Here is a 24,625-nt window from a genome sequence, read left to right as displayed (position 1 = left end):
CTCCCAAAGAACCCTCCAGACCCCTTATCGTCCCACCACCCCGTTCTCCAGCAACCCTCCTCGCCCCAGTGACCCATCAGCTGGACGATGTTTTAAATGTAACGAGCTGGGGCATGTAAAGGCCAACTGCCCCAAGAACCCCAACAGATTACAGTTCATTGCACCGGAATCACACCAGAGGTCCACAGGCCCAGATACCTCCCAGATACCCTTGGAGCGGAGGGAAACTGTGAGTGTGGGCGGGAAGAAGGTCACCGCGTGGAGGGACACCGGAGCACAAGTGTCAGCTATCCATGCTTCCTTAGTGGACCCCAATTTAATCAACCCAGAGATCCAAGTGACGATTCAACCCTTCAAGTCCAACTCTTTCGATTTGCCTACAGCCAAGTTGCCTGTCCAGTACAAGGGCTGGTCCGGAACGTGGACTTTTGCAGTCTATGATGATTATCCCATCCCCATGCTGTTGGGGGAAGACTTGGCCAATCATGTGAAGCAGGCCAAGAGGGTGGGAACGGTCACCCGCAGCCAGGCTAAACAAGCCGTGAGGCCTAGCTCTGTTCCGAAAACTTCTATCAGGACCCGGTCAGAGGTGATGGACCCGGACCCCAGACCAATGTCTGCAACAGCAGTAGTGGATCCAGTCCCAGAGACCCAGACGGAACCAGTCCCAGAACCGGAACCAGCCAAACAACCAACACCAGACCCATTGCCAGCACTGAATCCAGTACTTGCAACCTCAACACCAGAGGGCCCCACCGACCCTGAACTGGCAGCAGCCGATAACCCGACACAAGAGGCTCAGCCGGAGCCTGAACCCCAACATAGTGCACCAGCGGAGAGCGCTTCACAGTCAACAGAAACAGCTCCATCCCCTATATCGCTTCCAGAGGGACCAAGCCTAGGTCCACAATCCAATGAGGAACTGATGTCTCCAGCATCAAGGGAACAGTTCCAGACCGAACAGGAAGCAGATGAAAGCCTCCAGAGAGCTTGGACGGCGGCACGGAGCAACCCACCGCCTCTCTGCTCTTCTAATCGATCCAGGTTTGTTGTAGAAAGAGGACTTTTATACAAGGAAACTCTTTCTGGTGGACACCAGGAAGACTGGCATCCTCACAGACAGTTGGTAGTTCCAACTAAATACCGGGCCAAGCTCTTGAGCTTAGCCCATGATCACCCTAGTGGCCATGCTGGGGTGAACAGGACCAAAGACCGTTTGGGGGGGTCATTCCACTGGGAGGGAATGGGCAAGGATGTTTCTACCTATGTCCGGTCTTGTGAGGTGTGCCAAAGAGTGGGAAAGCCCCAAGTCCAGGTCAAAGCCCCTCTCCAGCCACTCCCCATCATTGAAGTTCCATTTCAGCGAGTAGCTGTGGATATTCTGGGTCCTTTTCCGAAAAAGACACCCAGAGGAAAGCAGTACATACGGACTTTCATGGATTTTGCCACCCGATGGCCGGAAGCAGTAGCTCTAAGCAACACCAGGGCTAACAGTGTGTGCCAGGCACTAGCAGACATTTTTGCCAGGGTAGGTTGGCCCTCCGACATCCTCACAGATGCAGGGACTAATTTCCTGGCAGGAACTATGAAAAACCTTTGGGAAGCTCATGGGGTAAATCACTTGGTTGCCACTCCTTACCACCATCAAACAAATGGCATGGTGGAGAAGTTTAATGGAACTTTGGGGGCCATGATACGTAAATTCGTAAATGAGCACTCCAATGATTGGGACCTAGTGTTGCAGCAGTTGCTCTTTGCCTACAGAGCTGTACCACACCCCAGTTTAGTACCACACTTTAGTACCACAGTTTAGTACCAGTACCAGTTTAGTACCCAGTTTAGTACCAGTACCACACCCCAGTTTCCCCATTTGAACTTGTATATGGCCGTGAGGTTAAGGGGCCATTGCAGTTGGTGAAGCAGCAATGGGAGGGATTTACACCTTCACCAGGAACTAACATTCTGGACTTTGTAACCAACCTACAAAACACCCTCCGAACCTCTTTAGCCCTTGCTAAAGAAAACTTACAGGATGCTCAAAAAGAGCAAAAAGCCTGGTATGATAAACATGCCAGAGAGCGTTCCTTCAAAGTAGGGGACCAGGTCATGGTCTTAAAGGCGCTCCAGGCCCATAAAATGGAAGCATCGTGGGAAGGGCCGTTCACGGTCCAGGAGCGCCTGGGAGCTGTTAATTATCTCATAGCATTCCCCACCTCCAACCGAAAGCCTAAGGTGTACCATATTAATTCTCTAAAGCCCTTTTATTCCAGAGAATTAAAGGTTTGTCAGTTTACAACCCAGGGAGGAGACGACGCTGAGTGGCCTGAAGGTGTCTACTACGAAGGGAAATGTGCTGGTGGTGTGGAAGAGGTAAACCTCTCCATGACCCTTGGGCGTATGCAGCGACAGCAGATCCAGGAGCTGTGCACTAGCTACGCGCCAACGTTCTCAGCCACCCCAGGACTGACTGAACGGGCATATCACTCCATTGACACAGGTAATGCTCGCCCAATTAGAGTCCAACCTTACCGGGTGTCTCCTCAAGCTAGAACTGCTATAGAACGGGAGATCCGGGATATGTTACAGATGGGTGTAATCCGCCCCTCTGAAAGTGCATGGGCATCTCCAGTGGTTCTAGTTCCCAAACCAGATGGGGAAATACGTTTTTGCATGGACTACCGTAAGCTAAATGCTGTAACTCGCCCAGACAACTATCCAATGCCACGCACAGATGAACTATTAGAGAAACTGGGACGGGCCCAGTTCATCTCTACCTTGGACTTAACCAAGGGGTACTGGCAGGTACCGCTAGATGAATCTGCCAAGGAAAGGTCAGCCTTCACCACACATCTCGGGCTGTATGAATTTAATGTACTCCCTTTCGGGCTGCGAAATGCACCCGCCACCTTCCAAAGACTTGTAGATGGTCTCCTAGCGGGATTAGGAGAATATGCAGTCGCCTACCTTGACGATGTGGCCATATTTTCGGATTCCTGGGCAGACCACCTGGAACATCTACAAAAAGTCCTTGAGCGCATAAGGGAGGCAGGACTAACTGTTAAGGCTAAGAAGTGTCAAATAGGCCTAAACAGAGTGACTTACCTTGGACACCAGGTGGGTCAAGGAACTATCAGCCCCCTACAGGCCAAAGTGGATGCTATCCAAAGGTGGCCTGTCCCAAAGTCAAAGAAACAGGTTCAATCCTTCTTAGGCTTGGCCGGTTATTACAGACGATTTGTACCGCACTACAGCCAAATCGCCGCCCCACTGACAGACCTAACCAAAAAGAAACAGCCAAATGCTGTGCAGTGGACCGAAAAGTGTCAGAAGGCCTTTAACAAGCTTAAAGCGACACTCATGTCTGACCCTGTACTAAGGGCCCCAGACTTTGACAAACCGTTCCTAGTAACCACAGATGCGTCCGAGCGTGGTGTGGGAGCAGTTTTAATGCAGAAAGGACCTGATCAAGAATTCCACCCTGTAGTGTTCCTCAGCAAAAAACTGTCTGAGAGGGAAAGCAACTGGTCAATCACTGAAAAAGAATGTTACGCCATTGTCTACGCTCTGGAAAAGCTACGCCCATATGTTTGGGGACGGCGTTTCCACCTGCAAACCGACCATGCTGCACTGAAGTGGCTTCACACCGTCAAAGAAAATAACAAAAAACTTCTTCGGTGGAGTTTAGCTCTCCAAGATTTTGATTTCGACATCCAACACATCTCAGGAGCTTCTAACAAAGTGGCTGATGCACTCTCACGTGAAAGTTTCCCAGACTCAACTGGTTAAAATCGTCCTTGAGATGTGGAAAATATTGTTAGTCTTTATGTACTTGGTAGCATATTTAGCGATGCATGTGTCTTATTAACTCTGTTTTCCTAGAGCTCCAGGAAGAAATCCCAGCCAGTGTTTCACCCTAGCTGAGATTTGGGGGGCGTGTCATAAATAGAAAGGGAAGGGTAAACCCCTTTAAAATCCCTCCTGGCCAGAGGAAATCTCCTCTCACCTGTAAAGGGTTAAGAAGCTAAAGGTAACCTCGCTGGCACCTGACCAAAATGACCAATGAGGAGACAAGATACTTTCAAAAGCTGGTAGGAGGGAGAGAAACAAAGGGTTTGTGTGTCTGTCTACATTTTGTCTTTGCCGGGGATAGACCAGGAATGAAGCCTTAGAACTTTTAGTAAGTAATCTAGCTAGGTATGTGTTAGATTATGATTTCTTTAAATGGCTGAGAAAAGAATTGTGCTGAATAGAATAACTATTTCTGTCTGTGTATCTTTTTTGTAACTTAAGGTTTTTGCCTAGAGGGGTTCTCTATGTTTTGAATCTAATTACCCTGTAAGGTATTTACCATCCTGATTTTACAGGGGGGATTTCTTATTTCTAATTCTATTTTTATTAAAAGTCTTCTTGTAAGAAAACTGAATGCTTTTTCATTGTTCTCAGATCCAGAGGTTTGGGTCTGTGGTCACCTATGCAAATTGGTGAGGCTTTTTATCCAACATTTCCCAGGAAAGGGAGGGTGCAAGTGTTGGGAGGATTGTTCATTGTTCTTAAGATCCAAGGTCTGGGTCTGTAGTCACCTAGGCAAATTGGTGAGGCTTTTTACCAAACCTTGTCCAGGAAGTAGGGTGCAAGGTTTTTGGGAAGTATTTTGGGGGGAAAGACGTGTCCAAACAGCTCTTCCCCAGTAACCAGTATTTGTTTGGTGGTGGTAGCGGCCAATCCAAGGACAAAAGGGTGGAATATTTTGTACCTTGGGGAAGTTTTGACCTAAGCTGGTAAAGATAAGCTTAGGAGGTTTTTCATGCAGGTCCCCACATCTGTACCCTAGAGTTCAGAGTGGGGGAGGAACCTTGACAGAAGGCAGCAAGAGAAAGACAGGACGGAGAAGAAATTAGGTGAGAAATGAGAATAACACAGGAGGGAGGGAGCCCAAGTTTCAGGTTCCGTTCATTATTTAGCTGTAGCTGGTGGAGGTGGTAATGCCATTTGGTTTCCACTCTCTGGCTCGGTCTGGTTAAGGTGTTTTTCAGGATGAGGACAACAAAGGCCTAACAGTGTCCTGTTGGATCTCAGGGTCCCCAGAGATGGAGGGGGTGGTAGCCATACTTGTAAAGTTTGCTCCCTCCAGTTCATGTGTCCCTCTGCTCCCATTGGTGACCCACAGATAAACAGTGCCCAAGAAGTTGTAGCAACCTCATCACATTAAAATTAACCAATCGAAGCACATTTTGGTGCTTTCAGCTATAAACATTTCTCATGTTTCTAGAGTGGTTTTTTTTATCTTGTTGTCATGATAACCCTGACTTTACCAGGAGCCTTGCAGATGCTTTACTAGATTTTTTTTTTAACTTAAACAATCCAGTTTGTACCTGTCTATTTGTCTCCAACTTCTGCTAATTTTTATAAACAATTTTATGTTGTAGGCTGAGTTGGACTTTTGTTACCTTAGTCAGCCTAGAGCCAACTCTGCACAGCACTTCAAGTTGGGCATCCAAAACTTGGGCCACTTTTCAGAATATGGCTGTTAACCTTCCTGTGTTGTATGTTGGGTAGCTACAGAAGTTGGTCCAATAAAAACTATTACCTCACCCACATTGTCTCTCTAATCTTCCTATGTTTCAGTTTCCCTGTTCATAAAATGGGGATGATAATACTTCACTGCCTCACAGGGGTTCATTCCCTCCCTCACAGTTTCTTCAGTTCAGCTTTCTTTCATACATACACTCTTGCCCTTTTCTCCCCGACCTGTCCCCTTAGCCTCTTCCCTTCACTGTCCCCTCTGTTCACTTTTCTTCCCATTTAGCTTATCCCCTTCTAACTAAACCCACCAAAATAAAATAAAATAAAAAATATGGAACTAACATGATGTTTGCCACCACAACACTGTTTATGCTTCTTGTGTGGTGTTCTCCTTCCCCTACTCTGTGTCTGTCTTGTCTATTTAGATTGTAAGCTGCTCAGGGTAGAGACTGCCTAATAGATGTTGAAATCCTTAGCTACAAGGCACTATAGACATATAATTTATTTATGATTTATTAAATTCTGATAGTGGAAGAAGGAAAATGTTGAGCTGTTCCAAATGAGTCCTCCATATGTGAGCTTATATTTATTATATTTATATTATCATAATTTATTTGTAATGGAAAAGGCACAAGAAGCCACAATCAAATTTGGGTCCCATTGTGCTAGGCCTTGTGTATATATATATAAAAAGAAAGAGACACCCAAGGAGCTCTCAAAACAGATGGATGAATGAAGGTCAGATCTAGAGATCTGCCTTTTCTAGCAGAGACATGTGGGCTGAAGATAGCATTCTTGGTTCTGAAGGGAAGACGTACCTCTTTGAGCCATTCTCTCTTTGGATACTGTTAAATCAGCTCTTCCGGAGATTACATATCCCGGGTTCCCTAGGACTCATAAATTCCAAAAAACAAATTTTTACCTTTTGGAATTAACCAAATTTGACCAAGAACCATATATTTTTATGGTGTCCCAGGATAATACCCGGGTTCCCTACAAGGGATATTCAGTATAGTTACAAGGAATACAAGGAATGAAGTATTAACTTTCCTTTCACACTCACTTCATCTACTGGCCCCACACTCTGAATCTATACTTAGCATTGGCAGCATAAATGGGGAGACTATATGGGTTGGTGAGAATTTCCCCAGTGCAGGAAAAGAATAGAGCCAGCATAAGTGTCCCATTTCTGCTCCTCCCCCTGTTACAGTGGGCATTCCAGAGAAGATGGGGATGGGAGCAAGCTCATAGTATTGTGTTCTACCTATGGAGCAACCTATAGCAGCCCAGGTAAACCTCCAGGGTTGCACTACTATGTTTTAAGGGACTGCACCAGTCCCAGTGCAGGCAGCATGCAGACTACACAAAGATGGCATAAAACTGCCTTTGCCTACCCTCCACCAGGCCCACACCTTCTGTTCTGTCTTTCTCAGGAGATACTGCACAGAATCTGCCCCACTGGTTTTCTTTCCCAAGGGCCTGATTCCAATTTACACTGAGGCCCCTGTATACTGCTCTAGCATTGTAAAGTGCCTTAAAGTTCATGTAAATGTAATTTACCACCACTTTATGGCCTCTTTGCACTGCTCTGAGTGTGTAAAGGGGTCATGGGGTAAATGAGAATAAAACCTCAAGTGGCTTTCCTTTCTCTTTTGATTATGGTTAGGCGATAGCATTCTTTGAGAAAACAAATTGCCCGTCCTCTTTGTAACTGTGCGCACACATGCATACCCTTCTCAAGCTATCAAGGTTGGGGGGCATTTGGGTAAGAGTCCCTTGCTAAAGTATTGGTATTGTAGCACTGGCATGGAATATGATGTCATAATTGTTAAAATCAAACCACATTCAAAATTTAAAGGTTAATAAAACATGTACATTATAAACGGAGCCTTAATTTTGTTTTTAACTCCTTAGTTGTTCACTGTGCTGATATTTCATAGTACCATGGAGTCTAGGGTGGCAGCTGAGTCCTAGGGCAGGAGCTCTCACCATGCATTCAGCTCTAAGTGGCACTGGTGTTGCTGGCTCTGAAAAGACCCCCTCTGCACCACGAAGAAGCCTTTCAAGGGGAAGATAAATTAAGACCTTGTGTGTTGTAAATGCATGACATTTACTATTTGAAAACCAGCTGGCTTTAGCCAGGAACGGTATACTCCTGCTTCAATGTAATTGACGCAAATCCCCTCGCAATAAAGGTAGTTTTGTGACCTGCCATCTTGAGCGCACACATAAAAAGTAGGTTCAGTAGACACCGGTTCCCTGGCACTTATGAAACATGCCTTTCCCCTTTTGTTGCTTGGAAGGCTGCATCAGTCCCGGACAAGGGGGAACAGAAAACGAACCAGCAAGTAAGGTATTTTTGATGAGTACTGTGACAGGAATGGAACATGGCCAGTGGAGGCTTCCTTAGTGTCTTCATGTGATAAATAGCTCCATTTAGCTTCCTCACCCCTTTTATAACTAAGGTGCCAACTGTGCATGATTTAAATTTAATTTCAAGGGTCATTTAGTGTTGGTTTTTAAGATGGAACATACCCTAGTTTTATGGATGTTGCAAAGACGGCTTATATGTGTGGCTGCTCCTCCGAAATGCCAGGCTCAAGGTCCTCTCTCTGACAATGCTCAGCTGAATGACATTTACTGAAACTGTGTTCCCTTGCTAAGTTAGTAATTTGACAGTATTCATTAGCTTGAGTTTGCATCTCAGAGCTCTATAATGGAATGTGCATCTATGGTGTTTTAAAGAGGTATGTAGCCTGTGAGGATTGAGCAATTTATTTGCAAGGTCACTCTAGGCTGATGTAATCAAACCTGTGGCTCAGTGGGACAGCTAAACTGGCGTCCCTAATAAAGTCACTGCACCAATACACTTAGAACAGCATTATAGGTCAATGATTTTAATATCAAAACATTTCTACCTCCTGCCCCCATGGGTTCTAGTCTTCTCTTGGTTATGTGTGCATAACTTCCATTAACATTAGTGAGAATTTTGCGTAGGAGGTGACTAGAGCCCTGGTCCAACATGCCTGTGGTTCTTCATGCTGACTTGTTTCTTTTCATTAAAGAGTATTTTTCTCCATTTCCACCCACCATCAAGTCCTTTGACCGAGCTTCACTGATCTTAACAATATTATCCCAAATGCAGTTGCAGTAGGGTCCAAACCTCAACTCTTGATGTCAATGGGGTATGCTTAGCACTGTAAAGGAGGCACTCAGAACCTTCTCATCAGGAGCTATATGAAAAAAGACTTTGTATTTACCATAGAAAATGCTTATATGTCAAAAAGTGTACAGTAATATATCTTGGTAAATCAATTTTCAGGTATTTTAGAGGGCAAATTATTCTTTACTTAATGATTTAGCTGTCTTTTCTGTAGGTGACATTAACCCTGACAATCTGAGTTACAAACATTTGGCTATTTTCTTTCGAGAAAATTTTATATACAGTGTATGGATCAGGATGTTTTAATTGTTTTAATGTTATAACAGTGCAACGTGTCTGGTAATCTTATAACTATTTGCAATTAATCCAAGAATTTGGTGAAGCCAGTTGGTTTCATAGTTCCATATTTTCCACATGTGGACCCAATTGGACAGTATAGTAAAACTGAACTCAAGTGAAGTTCTGGAGACATTTGAAGTCTTCATAAAATCAGGGTTCATGACAGAATTTTGGTTTTGATAAGAATTTGAGTATTTAATAAACTACATAGGGGTTGGAAAAACAGGATTTACCTGTCATTTTGAAATAATGTCAGTTATCTTCCAATCCATTTTAATATCTCATGCCAAGCAAATCCCACTGTACTAGATAGATTATCTGTTTAAGGGGTAGGGAAGTTAGGAAGTGTCAAGGTTCCTTCCCCACTCTGAACTCTAGGGTACAGATGTAGAGACCTGCATGAAAACCCCCTAAGCTTATTTTTACCAGCTTAGGTTAAAACTTCCGCAAGGTACAAACAATTTTACCTTTTGCCCTTGGACTTTATTGCTTCCACCACCAAGCGTCTAACAAATATATAACAGGGAAAGAGCCCGCTTGGAAATGTCTTTCCCCCCAAAATCCTCCCCAAACCGTACACCCCCTTTCCTGGGGAAGGCTTGATAAAAATCCTCACCAATTTGCATAGGTGAACACAGACCCAAACCCTTGGATCTTAAGAACAATGAAAACGCAACCAGGTTCTTAAAAGAAGAATTTTAATTGAAGCAAAAATAGAAGAATCACCTCTGTAAAATCAGGATGGTAAATACCTTACAGGGTAATCAGATTCAAAACATAGAGAATCCCTCTAGGCAAAACCTTAAGTTACAAAAGGACACAAAAACAGAAATATACATTCCATTCAGCACAACTTATTTTATCAGCCATTTAAACAAAACAGAATCTAATGCATATCTAACTAGATTGCTTATTAGCCCTTTACAGGACTTCTAACCTGCATTCCTGCTCTGGTCCAGGCAAAAACAACAGACAGAGAGAAGCTTTGTTTCTCCCCCCCCCTCCAGCTTTGAAAGTATCTTGTCTCCTCATTGGTCATTTTGATCAGGTGCCAGCGAGGTTATCCTAGCTTCTTAACCCTTTACAGGTGAAAGGGTTTTTCCTCTGGCCAGGAGGGATTTTAAAGGTGTTTACCCTTCCCTTTATATTTATGACAAGAACATGTTCCGAGCACCCTCTGCCTAAAAGTGACTGATGATAAAGGTGTAATATAGATAAATTTTATTATCTCTGCATATATCATCATATATCCTAGTAACAAGTAATGTTTTGGACAGCAGTGCAAGAACTCTTGGTTTTCAGTTTTAGACTAACAATTCACCTTTGTCATTTCACAATTATAGTTCAGCTAATGCTTGTAAAGTTTTAACCCTTGAACTACACCTGCTGTTCTATCTACTGTCCTTTGTTGAAATAATGAATAAACCTGGCAAGTTCAAGAGCACAACAGGTACATTTTTCTTGGACACAAGGGATGGGAGATTAGGGCTTGTTAATATTTTACAATATGCCCCCTACTTCATTACGTGTTTGTGGAATGGGGAAGGGAAAAAGGGAAGTCTGCCTTAAGAGGTCCCAGGCTTGGAGGGACTTTTGGGACACGTGATGACTTTATGGTATAAATAGCCTTCAGGGTAATGCATTTATATTGGTTATTATTAAGTATGTTTGCAAACTGTACCTTTTAGTAATCTATGGTCTTTTCCCCCCAGATGTAAATTGTCTTGTTAGTCAGTTGTCTGTGTCTTGTGGCAATGAAAGTGAATTAACTGAAGCAGAATAGAACTGAAATGAAAAGGACAGTAAATGGAGCATAGAGGAGTAGCTGGCTACTGAAAAAATAAATAACCCTAAATTTTGAGGCGAGATTCCATTAATCAATAAAATTATACAAATGGTTTTTTAAAAGACTTAGGGAATGGCTTTATCCAATATCCAATAATGTTATACTGTGTTACAAAAAGCATAGGTTCTTAAATTACACATATATCACTATCACCTATCCACCCAGCCTTAGCAAAGGAATACATATAATGACTGGCTGTATCATCAGTGTGTTTTCCCCATTAATGTTGATAGTACTTTGTACTTGGTTAGAATCCGACAGAGAGTATAGGGCCAGAAAGGAACACTGTGATCATCTTGTCTGACCTCAGGCATAACACATGCACCTACATAACACAGACCATAGAACTTCCTTGCATTAATTTCACCAGAGGATCTCTACAAACATTGAAGTAGATTGTGACTTGGACTCTGCAGCATCCTTATGCAGGCTGATCAGACTTGAATCTGGACATGCAAAATGAAGCAGTCAATGTACACCTGCTACTTCCCATCCTGGAGAAAGTGGGTGGGGCATGATTAGAGCCTTGGCTCCATGTGCTTCTGCCTCTCACACATACCCCCCCCCCACACAGTGCACTGTTCATACAACTGCGCCAGCATGAGCCAATTTCTTCCATCCTTCCTCCCTTTGGAACAAGGAAGGAGCAAGGAGGTAACTGTTCATCAGAAGGGTTTCTCAGAGGCACAATGCCTACCAGGGCTAATTTTGGGATGATGCAGTTTACGTATCACCCCTTGCTCAGGGTTGTGTCTAAAAATACAATCTAGCCTGTTCTGTCCTTTACAGACATTAATGAAATAATTCACACACAACTTCTGTAAGATAGGTAAATGTCATGATCATTCCTTTTTCTGTGAGAAAACTGCAGTGCAAGGAGGTGAACCCAAGACATTTGTGACAAAAACAGGAATAGAATCTCTCCACACCTTGTGCTGTGGTCTACGAACTAGCTCATGATCCTTTTCACTTCATTTATCCATTGTGTAACTTGACATTGCCCCGATTACTTCTTAACATTAGGCTTAATAAACTCCAGTTTGCAAGACATGGAAGAGAATGTGACTTTCACTGGCAAAACAGATAAAAAATAATCCATTAGCTCCTGTCTCGTTTCATTTAAAGTCTGAACAGCTTGCAAGAAAAGAAACTAAGGTGATGATAAGGACTTAAATATAGGTGTCATCTCTCATCACCCAGCTGTCCCATAGGGTGTGAAACAAGTATACAACTGTTATGTTTTTAATCTTCATTTTCAAATACCACTGCTGTCACAAGAAGAAAGCTAGAGCAAAGTCTTTGGCAGTACTTCACTGCATATAAAAGTGAAACCAGACTCTACCTGAAGTTTATAGGTCAGTTCAGTACAAAGATTGGCCAATTTGGCGTAACCTGTTAAACACCAGTAAAAATGAGAAAGAAAATAGATGCACTCATTTTATCTCTAGTGACAGACCCCCAATATAACCTCTTCAGCAACAACAATATTCCATTTAATATTTGCAAACAGTAATCCTACATTTGTAAAGGAAATTAAAAGAAAGCAGACTTCATTAGGTGTTTTGTTTATAATTCGTTGTTCCATTCGATTTTTTTTTCATTGTCTTTCATTTATATATAATATGTATCCTGTTCCCCAAAAGTGTAAAATAGTTATGCAGCCAAGTTTTCAAAGTGGCCACTGAGCTTGGGTGCTCCAAGTTTTGAATTCCTAATTTGAGATACAGATGACCAGAATATTCAGATTTCAGAGTAGCAGCCGTGTTAGTCTGTATCCGCAAAAAGAAAAGGAGGACTTCTGGCACCTTCGAGACTAACAAATTTATTTGAGCATAAGCTTTCGTGAGCTACAGCTCACTTCATCGGATGCATTCAGTGGAAAATACAGTGGGGAGATTTATATACACAGAGATCATGAAACAATGATACCATACACACTGTAACGAGAGTGATCAGGTAAGGTGAGCTATTACCAGCAGGAGAGCGGAGGGGGGTGGCTTTTGTAGTGATAATCAAGGTGGGCCATTTCCAGCAGTTGACAAGAACATCTGAGGAACAGCGGGGGTTGGGGGGGGGGAAGATAAACATGGAGAAATAGTTTTACTTTGTGTAATGACACATCCACTCCCAGTCTTTATTCAAGCCTAAGTTAATTGTATCTAGTTTGCAAATTAATTCCAATTCAGCAGTCTCTCATTGGAGTCTGTTTTTGAAGGTTTTTTTTTGAAGAATTGCCACTTTTAGGTCTGTAATCGAGTGACCAAAGAGATTGAAGTGTTCTCCGACTGGTTTTTGAATGTTATAATTCTTGACGTCTGATTTATGTCCATTTATTCTTTTACGTAGAGACTGTCCAGTTTGGCCAATGTACATGGCAGAGGGGCATTGCTGGCACATGATGGCATATATCACATTGGTAGATGTGCAGGTGAACGAGCCTCTGATAGTGTGGCTGATGTGATTAGGCCCTATCATGGTGTCCCCTGAATAGATATGTGGACACAGTTGGCACGGGCTTTGTTGCAAGGATAGGTTCATGGGTTAGTGGTTCTGTTGTGTGTGGTTGCTGGTGAGTATTTGCTTCAGGTTGGGGAGCTGTCTGTAAGCAAGGACTGGCCTGTGTCCCAAGACCTGTGAGAGTGATGGGTCGTCCTTCAGGATAGGTTATAGATCCTTGATGACGCGTTGGAGAGGTTTTAGTTGGGGGCTGACATTCGTCAGACATTCTTGTCAACTGCTGTAAATGGCCCACCTTGATTATTACTACAAAAGCCCCCCCCCACCTCCTCCCCCCCGCTCTCCTGCTGGTAATAGCTCACCTTACCTGATCACTCTCGTTACAGTGTGTATGGTAACACCTATTGTTTCATGTTCTCTGTGTATAAAAATCTCCCCACTGTATTTTCCACTGAATGCATCCGATGAAGTGAGCTGTAGCTCACGAAAGCTTATGCTCAAATAAATTTGTTAGTCTCGAAGGTGCCACAAGTCCTCCTTTTCTTTTTGAGAATATTCAGAGGTGCTGAACACTTGTGGCTCCTATTGACTTCAGCTGGACTTTTGGATGCACAGCATTTTTGAAAATCGGACCCAACATGTCTCAGATAGGACATCCAAAAATGGAGGGAACCAAAATGAGTGGCTACTAATGAAAATTTGGCCATAGTCAAAAAGGCATCACTTGAAGCATGCTGAGCACCTGAAACTTTTATTAACGCCTGCTGAACTGTGGAACTTCCTGTCATCAGGCCTGTAATCTCCCATACTTCACAAACCATGGTACACATTTCAGTATATTGTATTAGTTATCAGAGGCATAGCCGTGTTAGTCTGTATCCACAAAAACATCAAGGAGTCTGGTGACACGTTAAAGACTAACAGATTTATTTGGGCATAAGCTTTCGTGGGCAAAAAACCCACTTCTTCAGACGCATGGATCTGAAGAAGTGGGGTTTTTACCTACGAAAGCTTATGCCCAAATAAATCTTTTAGTCTTTAAGGTGCCACTGGACCCCTCGTTGTTTTTACTGTATTAGTTGACTCTGTACTGCAACTCTGAAAACAAGAAGGGAACAGAATAAAGCAAATTATAGGCCATAGTATCTGTGGTATAAGAAAATGTGTGATGTCTGGTGTTCAGGCCTTCAAAGTTTTTATTAGAACCTTCCCAAAATTTACAGCAATAAAGCTTTATTGTAGCCTCCCCACCTAATCCCCCTATCCCTGTATGTACATATTATACGTATCAAAGGCCTTGGAAGGGGGTGTCAATTCTGCAGTCTGTATGTGGAGATTTATGTCCAGAACTCCATTCATATTAATAAAAAAGAAAAGGAGGACTTGTGGCATCTTAGAGACTAACAAATTTATTTATTATGCTCAAATAAATTTGTTAGTCTCTAAGGTGCCACAAGTGCTCTTTTTCTTTTTGCAGATACAGACTAACACGGCTGCTACTCTGAAACCATTCATATTAATGGAAATTCAATGCACAAATTTACCCCGCAGCACTATGATAATATACCCTTCTGTGCTGAGATGTTTCATTCATTTTCATGATGATTAGCCATTTATAATAGCAATAGCATTCTGGGCAGTGCAAATTGATGTAAATTATTACTCTTCTTGTGTTGTTAAAGGCTCTTTTAATAATAATAAAAAAGGAACAGGGCTCTAATTACAACTTGGGGTTGTGAAGAAATGATGAACCATTTGAGCTTGTGATTTCTGATGTCACCAGAGTCCCTCATGTAATTACAGCCTTGTAATTCACATCTGAATTGTCAATTGTCATTTAATCCATTTATATATAAACATTCTCCTCTCTAGTTTATTTTTATGTCCTTTTACAAGTAAAACTGTGAGTAAACTACAGCATAAATAACATCTGCCACTGTACAATGTCACTGTTGAACTCATCTTAATTATCCAAGACACTGCTAAGCAGTCCAAACAAATGTAGGAGTCTTGCATTCATATGCCTATTCTGTGAATCCTTGGGGAGTGGATATCTTGGAGTTCCCTCATAGTCCTATTCCCATTCCCTGTGGCTGTTTCACTGATGTGATCTCTAAACAAATAAACAATTACCGTAATCTGAAATCTAATTTGCATAGGCAACGTGCAATGGAGAAATATTTTCTTTCTCCTTTGTACTGGAGGAGCAGAACTAGCCCCTGGGCAGAAACAACATTGAAATTTACAAGTACATATGAATTGAGTAATGGGCCTGTTATGTCAGGTTCTCTCCTTCATACAGCCTAGGGGTTCACACAGCCATTCAGCATTTGGAATGTTGCAAGCAATGCACCAGGAGCTCAATCCTGCAAGATGCTGGGACTTTTATGAGGTGCCGAGTGCCCTCATTCTCCCGCTGACTTCATTGCATTTCAAGGACACTGAGCACTTCAGAAGAGGGCTTTGAAACTTGCAGGATCAAGCCCTCAAAGCATATGACAGCAATCCTGTATGTGACTGCTCTGTTTCCCTGACCCCCACAACTGAAAATTATATTAAACATAATGTAAAGATGTAGTAAACACTGATGTCTTTGTGTTCCAGCTATCTTCCATGAAGTCCTGGGTAAGTGGACTAGCCCCAATGCTTAATTTGTGACAGTTCTTGCCAGGACTGAGCCTCTAGGCTCAGCATTTCATAGGCCCGGCACCTCTGGGCTTACTGCATCATTTATGAATGTAAAAAAATTGCTTGAGCCCCAGTACCTAATTGCTTGAGCCCCGGTAGGTCCTTTCCAGCTTTCTTTATAAATATTGCTTTTTTAAAAAAATAATCCTGCAGAGGGCAGTAGAAGTCTGTGGGGAAAAAACTGTCCTCTAGATTTTCTTTCAATATAAATGTAAGGTAAAATGATAGTAAAAAATAAATGCTGTTAAAGTAGAATCTAGGCAGTTTACCTCTCCACTTCAAGGCCAAAGAAGATTTATATTTTTCAGCCTGTAAAGAAGGAAACTCAATTACTGCTCGGTTCCTAGTGGACAGGTGTCCAAATCAGAAAATAATGATGATAATACTTATTATTTCATATCTTCAAAGTATTGTAAAAGCATAATGAATTCACCGTTTAATTGCAAACACTGTCACACTTAATCCTGGCACCCCCGTTAGGAATCTCATGAAAGAGGCCCAAAGACTGAATAACTACAGGTTTCAGAGTAGCAGCCGTGTTAGTCTGTATCCGCAAAAAGAAAAGGAGGACTTGTGGCACCTTAGAGACTAACAAATTTATTTGAGCATAAGCTTTCGTGAGCTACAGCTCACTTCATCCGATGAAGTGAGCTGTAGCTCACGAAAGCTTATGCTCAAATAAATTTGTTAGTGAGCTGTAGCTCACGAAAGCTTATGCTCAAATAAATTTGTTAGTCTCTAAGGTGTCACAAGTCCTCCTTTTCTTTTTGTGAATAACTACAGTGACTAAACTGCCATTTCAGCTCCATGAATGGGAGTTATCCCATGTGTGACTAAGGCATATTTGTGGGGAAAGCTCTTGCTCTTACTGCTTGTGTTGTACGTCTTCTGTGGAGACAGTAGTTTACTCTCCAAAGCTTCCATTCAGCATATATCACTTGGAAGAAACCATATTTTTAAAAAGATGCTCAGTTTCTTGGCATATGTTTACTATATATTTATATAAACTAAAGTAGTTTTTAGGAAACAGACTAAATCTGGCTGTTCTGCAGATGATTCACAGAGAGAGACAGACAGACAGAGACAGATTTCATACCTAGGAGTGCTCAGGATAGATCAGATTCTGTGGAGCGAGAATTTGCAGCAGTAAGGGACTAGATTCACCTTTGCTTCTGCAATAGAGAGGATTTTGCCTATGTTTTTAACTTTAGGTTTTGACAGATGTGAAATTACCACACTTTAAAAATCTCTAAACAGTGTCTCCCTTATAAAAAGAAAACAAAAGATAAAGTATGAAGAGAATAATAGAACATTTTAAAAGACATTTTACAATTTCTAGGTATTTAGAAATGCAGCTTTCTTTTGCTCATATTGCATCAACCTTGTCTGTGTTGTATAAAATGGCCTGATAGTTATTTAGCAAAAACACACTAAGGAAAAGTGACCTTCAGTCTGCTAATCAGATAGTTCCCATAGTATGTTTGTTTGCCAAGCACATTATTTGCACATACCTAATTATTAGCAGGTACAGGTAAATGGTCAGAGATGTATTACCCTTGAGCCAAATTTCAGAGGCTAAAATGCATTCTTGATTTGATAACTAAGGTCCTCCAAAATGGAAAACACTCATTTTTATTTATACTTCTATTATTAAGAGCAAGAGAATTTGTAATGCAGAATACATGGGGCATAAAATCCATAAATCCAGTGAATGACTGTACAGTGTGTGTGTGTAATTCTGCTTAATTGAATTAGACATCAGCAACAGGCAAAGCACCAAAGGTTCTTGTTTTCCACTATTTATTTACCAGGTAAACCCCAAATTTTAGTGACGTAGGGACAAAAAAGGGGAAAAAAATGTTTGCATGGCAAATCTGGGGTTGGTTTGTTTATTTGTTTGTTTGACCCAATTGGCCTGTAGTCTCAACAACAGAAAATTCTAAATTTGAAGCCAAACTAGTTTAAAAAAAAGAGAGAGAGAGATTGACAAATTGGAAAAGGATTCAGAAAAAAGCTACAAGAATGATTAATGGTCTGGAAAAGGTGCCTTTATAGTGAGAGATTTAAGAAGTTCAGACTATTTTGTTTGTCCAAGAGAAGGTTAAAAGGTGACTTGATCACAGTCTACAAGTACCTAAGGGATTTTTGATAGTAGAGGGCTATTTAAACTATCAGAAAAGGCACAACAATATCTAATGTTTTGGAAGCTGAAACTAGACAAATTTAGATAGAAATAAGGTGCAAATTTGTAACAATGAGGTCTTTATTCAGGTCTTTATATCAAGGCTGGGTATCTTTCTAGAAGATATGCTGTAGTTCAAACGATGCTTGATGCAAAAATTACTGGGTAAGGTTTTATGGTTTGTATTATGCAGGAGGTCAGACTAGACAATCATAATGGTCTCTTCTGCCCTTAAAAGCTGTGATAATGTAGAACTAAGCCCTCTTCCATAGCTGCACATATCTTATGTATAAAATATTTGTTAAATACTTGGATTCGCGAAGGTCTCCTTGCCCTTGCCAGCAAGTGCAGAATCACCAAATATTTTGTCTTCTAAGATTGCAAGCTCATGGTGGAAAGGACCTTATCTACTTCATGTTCTGTACTGCCTCAAGCACTTTTTCCAAACTCATAATAACAAATAATAGAACCAAAAGCAAGATATCTTTTTTTCCCCAGTGGTATATGTGACTTGACCATGTAAGTCAAGTAATATTGCAATAAAATCTGTTGTGAAAAGTGTGTCCTCATATTTATTCTCCACATATATATTAGCGTTCTGTTCAGGATTATGATTGTGACGTTGAAGGATTCTTCCTTCTGTGTGGGTAGCAGCACTCATAATTTCCCAGCATAAGACAGTTAGGGTGGCAGATTCAAATTTTGTGACATTTGGCCAACTTGACTCAGGGCAAGCAAAAAGTAGACTGGCTGGCTGAAAAGTAAGACAGAGTTACTGAATATGGGATATACGGTTAGCCTTTTCAAGGATTCAGCCCCTCGCTCCCAAAAATGTTTTCTTTTAAACTTGATGGTTGAGGTTACATTATATCAATGAATATAACTCTATTAAACCATAAGTAATATGACAGACTTTAAAAAAAAATCAAACCCACCTGTGCTTTTTTTATCAGATGAAATACAGATCATAGACTGTAGTTTCACTGTTGGTGAATGTACCAGTATAGTATTTGCCAAGCTTTCAGAGCATTTCCAAAAATTGTGTATATCAATTATTATTTCCCTGCTTAAAAAGGTTTAAATAAATGTAGTTTACCTTTCTTAATATCAACTTGCCACCTTGCTGTGGGCTGTTCCATATTAAAGAAACACGCATACAAACAAGAGGAGAAAAAGAATATGTATCAAAAGCAGATAGTGCTAAATTAATCTCTTTAGGCCTAATCTGGAAGTCCTGCTCACTGTTTTTGCTAATTCTGGTAATTTCCCCCCGCAGTTGATAGTGGTAGTGTGGCTGAGTTTGGACAAAGTTAAAATCAAAGCAGGACCTCTGGATTTGGTCCTTTAAGTGTGGCATGCTATATAGAACATATATTTTTAGACTTTTTGTTTGGTTAGTTTAAAGTAATGCAGAAAATATTCTGTCATCATGGGTGGGGGGATAGCTCAGTGGTTTGAGCACTGGCCTGCTAAACCCAGGGTTGTGAGTTCAATCCTTGAGGGGGCCATTTAGGGATCTGGAGCAAAAATTGAGGATTGGTCCTGCTTTGAGCAGGGGGTTGGACTAGATGACCTCCGGAGGTCCCTTCCAACCCTGAGATTCTATGTTTTGGGGGGGAGGGATAGTTCAGTGGTTTGAGCATTGGCCTGCTAAACCCAGGATTGTGAGTTCAATCCTTGAGGGGGCCATTTAGGGATCTGGGGCAAAAATTGGGGATTGGTCCTGCTTCAAGCAGGGGGTTGGACTAGATGACCTCCTGAGGTCCCTTCCAACCCTAACCTTCTATGATTCTATGATCACATTTGTCCTGAGTAAACCAGATTTTTTAGAGACTCATCAGGATTGTTTGTCAGTTACTCTGACGTTCAGAAACTGTCTCCTAATCAGTATAATAAAGGAAAGCTATTCACAGCACCACAATGTAGCTGCTTCTTTTTTAAAAAAAAAATAAACAAAAAAAATCACCCTTAAAATTCTATATCCTGTTCCATGTCACAAAAATCATTCCACTGTTGGTTGATTTTATAGGTCTTAATCAGATGTTTGCATTTTGAAATCATTGCATTTACCAACCTGATGAACTTGTTTGGCTCATCTATACTGAATAATCCCAAGATTTTCAAGAATATGAAATTTAGGAGAGTTAGTTTGTACAAGTAGTTCAAGTTAACTTATATTTGTTGCAATTCACTATCCCCAAAATATTCTTCTGCTAAGTCAATGAGCATAACTTACTGTTGTAAATAGGTATGTTATTATATTCATATAGAAACGTGAAATTGAAAAGCCTGATATCTCAACAAATGGCCCTTACATACAGTATGTTACTGTGATTTCTAAATGAGAACTCTGATATACTTTAATTGATCCTGAAAAGTCAGTGACCCTTTTTTAACAAACTGCCAGATCATCACTGAAATTGATTTTTAACTGTGCCAAATTCGGTAGCATCCAGTCCAAGTCTGTGAGGCAATTGAGTGAGGGTGGGGGAGAGGTGGAGTGGGAAAGTCCCTCTAACCTAGGGAACAGTTCACTAGAGACTGAAAATTAAATAGAGGATCTTGAGGTGAAAAGAAGATCATCCTCATTATCAATCAACACAGCATGAGCAAGAAGAAAACTGGAAAGAACTTTTATAGCATGAAACATTTGGTTCATGCAACAAATAGCAGTAAGTTGAAGTATTTTTTCTCAAATCCAACATCCATGTTCATTAGTCTTTGCTGTTTGCATTTTTGAGCTTTTTCTTTCTTTGTAAAATTCGTATGAATCTAATGTTTATGTTTAGAGGTTGAATGAGCACCCTTTTGCACATGCTAATTAATGCTAACGACTGCAATAGTGGATAGAGATTTTAAAAGGAAAGCATAAGTACATGAGGTTAAAAACTAAGTTGTAAATTGGCTATACTTTTGAGTTTGCTTTGTAATGAAAATGTTTAGCTGCAATAAAGTGGGAATATCTCCAGACTTGGAGCTTCACAAATTTTAGCAGTTTCACTGTGTTAAAACTTTTTTTTTTTTTTGAGGTGCTGAATGTAGGGCAGGTGCTAAATAACAATTTGCATTGTTTTTACGCATTGGACTGAGTACAGCCAAAAGCAAATGTGCTCACAATCCACAAATGTGTGCTACTTAATTCAGTGTAGTTAGTAACTTAACAAAGAAGTTGTGTCTCAGGTTAAAGAGCGGAGGTTACATTTATATTGGAAACTGATATTGTTTAAAATTAAAAAAAAAATGCTCTAATGCAAAAAAAATCTCAGGCCACAGGTATACTGTTTAATACAAAAATGCTTTTAAAAATAAACTATATGTCGCGCATAGAAAACACACACACAAAATTCTACCTTTTCGTTAAAAAAACAAAAACTATTTTAGAATAATTGTTTCAAATCAAGTGTGAAAGAGTTACAAAAAGTTAGTTTCAGAGTAACAGCCGTGTTAGTCTGTATTCGCAAAAAGAAAAGGAGTACTTGTGGCACCTTAGAGACTAACCAATTTATTTGAGCATGAGCTTTCGTGAGCTACAGCTCATAGTTCTGACTGATGATCTACCTCTGCAAATCAAATTGTTGATCAAAGCAGTTTAAATGACTGGTCTTGATAAATCCATAATTTCAGTGATACGGATGCAAAATTACTGGCATTTTTCTTCAGTTGTGGTGTGTGTGTTAACAGAAACCAGAAGTGGTGAATAATCCTAACCTGTTTTCTGTACTATAATTTATGTTGAAAGCATTTGATAATAGAAAAGGAGTACTTGTGGCACCTTAGAGACTAACCAATTTATTTGAGCATAAGCTTTCGTGAGCTACAGCTCACTTCATCGGATGCACAAAGTGGAAAATACAGTGAGGAGATTTATATACACACAGACCATGAAAAAATGGGTGTTTATCATACACATTGTAAGGAGAGTGATCACTTAAGATGAGCTATTACCAGCAGGAGAGTGGGGTGGGGGGAGAGAAAACCTTTTGCAGTGATACTCAAGGTGGGCCATTTCCAGCACATTTCCAGGAGTTAACAAGAACGTCTGAGGAACAGTGGGCGGGGAGGAATAAACAAGGGGAAATAGTTTTCTCTCCCCCGACCCCACTCTCCTGCTGGTAGTAGCTCATCTTAAGTGATCACTCTCCTTACAATGTGTATGATAAACACCCATTTTTTCATGGTCTGTGTGTCTATAAATCTCCTCACTGTATTTTCCACTTTATGCATCCGATGAAGTGAGCTGTAGCTCACGAAAGCTTATGCTCAAATAAATTGGTTAGTCTCTAAGGTGCCACAAGTACTCCTTTTCTTTTTGCGAATACAAACTAACACGGCTGCTACTCTGAAACCTGGCATTTGATAAATGTTCGTAAGGTGCAATTTGATCCTCAGTACAATATGACCGACATGTCTTGACCAAAAACATGTTTGTGTGTGTATGTGTTCTGATTTGAATGATCTGTTTGTCTGATGCTGGAGATTTCTTCTGGGAAGCCAGTGATTTTTTAAATTTAACTAAAAGAGGTGTAAAATCTTCAGAACATATTTATTTCTGGTGTTACTTGTTCGATCCTTTGCATTTATATAATAGAATTTGCTTGGGTTCATGTAGTTATTGGCCTTTGTTTAAAGGCATAGGCCATATTCTGTGACCATTACCCAAGACTAGATTGAAAGGAATTATGCCCCAGAAACACCCCTCTGAATCAAAATTTCTCTGGAATGCCTCTTTTCCACAGAGGAGAGGGAGGATGCTGTGTTAGCCTTTTACCAGTTGCAACTTTCTCTCCATCTTGCATCCAGCCAGCTGCACTAGCCAGTGCATGGGAGTTGGGGTGTGGCTTCATCTGCTGTCCATCTCCCCCAAGCCTACTCCCACAGCCCCTGCCCACCTTCACCCTGTATCCTGACCCAAGATCCAGGTTGGTCTTATGCAGCTGTGTTGCAAGGAAAGCCATTACCCCCCTGTATGGATGCTAGTCATGATCTAGCTCTCAGTTTTTACTTTGTCATTCTTCAGGCAGAACTCTCATTGACTTTAGTAAGAATTTGCCTGAGTGAGGGCTGCATTACAAGGTCCACAGGATTTGGCACATATGGGTTTGTGTGTTACAAACAGTTACTAATGAATGTTGTAGGAGTTGGTTTTTAAATACAATTTATTCCTGTAATTTTAGAGGCAAATTTCATAGTATTTTTCATGGGTGGATTTAGTAGTTTGATTTCTATTGGTTTTAATTACAGTCAAAGAGCTGAAGTACCAAGGCTTCTCTTGGGAAACATACTCCTTCGTGTCTGTTGGAATCACCCTTCCATGTGCACAGCATCTTTAATAGCAGCAATGGCTCACATTCTTGTGTCCCTGTTTACAAGCCTGCATTCCCTTTACAAAAAGGAACAGAATAGATTGGATTAGGTTAGTAAAAGTTGAGTTGGTAGCGCTTAACAGTTGTTTAGAAATAGCTTTATGTACGTAAGAGTCTCACACTCTCACAGCAATCATGGATCCCCCAAAATGTAGCAAATTGCTGTACACTTCTGTATCCGCTACCTAGGACACATGTGGTGCTGCCATTTTGGTCTGCACAAAGAGTAAAATTTCTCCTCGGGAAATGGTAAGAATTTTGTTGCAAGATTTTGATAAAATCACCACAGCTTTGCAGCATATATTCCCAGATCAAAAACGGTAAGGAGAGTTCACTGACTCCTGTCATAAGGTTATCTCCCAAGGCTGATTAGTTGCCTCAGCAAATACCTATACTAGTGCTATACTAATGGCATTGATTTATACAGTCCTGAGGGATAGCACCCCCTCATCTGTTAAAAAACCCTGATTTAGTCCCTTGGATTCTCCTGCCAAACTTTAGAAAGTAGTTTGACATCAAGCAGCTTCACCCAGTTGCCAGTGGTTTTGCTGCTCTGCTCAGTTCCAGCAGGTAGAAGTAACATGGAAATTGACAAGGGCCTTTACAATGTTAAGTAGTGACCTGAAGGTGACCAGCTGGCAGCAGCTTCACCTGAGCTTCTCTATCTTTTGGGTGCAGCAGGAGAACTGGCCAGAGCAGCTGTATTTTTGCAATGAAAATGCACCTCATACCATTCTTAATTCTGTCTGTTAAATCTTACTTGCTGTACTGGGAAATCCCTATATTCTACTTCTTATATTGAGGCTCCTAATTAGAGCAAACCTAATGTAATAGTGGTGAAGCATAAAAACGCTTCTTAAGGAGCCTGGAAAGGAGTTTTGACTACAGTGTATATACATTTCTAATTCTCAATTAAGCTTCAAATTTCTTGGTTAGCCTAGAATCTTACTCTACAACTTTTCATTGTGAATTCTTCTTTTAATTATTTATTTATTGATGTAATTTTAATTTTGTGTTATGATTTTTGTTGCACTTTAATAAATCCACATTGTGCAGTTTTTACT

At 41.0% G+C, this 24,625-nt stretch overlaps 1 protein-coding gene across 3 annotated transcripts in view; it reads left to right on the top strand.

Moving 5' to 3' along the window:
* The window catches only part of NAV2 (neuron navigator 2), a 354,826-nt gene that overhangs the window by 179,180 nt on the left and 151,021 nt on the right, over positions 1-24,625 (top strand). The window lies entirely within an intron of this gene.

Source organism: Natator depressus, chromosome 6, assembly GCF_965152275.1.
Source record: "Natator depressus isolate rNatDep1 chromosome 6, rNatDep2.hap1, whole genome shotgun sequence".
NCBI lineage: Eukaryota > Metazoa > Chordata > Testudines > Cheloniidae > Natator > Natator depressus.
This window is presented reverse-complemented; position numbering and strand designations above follow the sequence as displayed.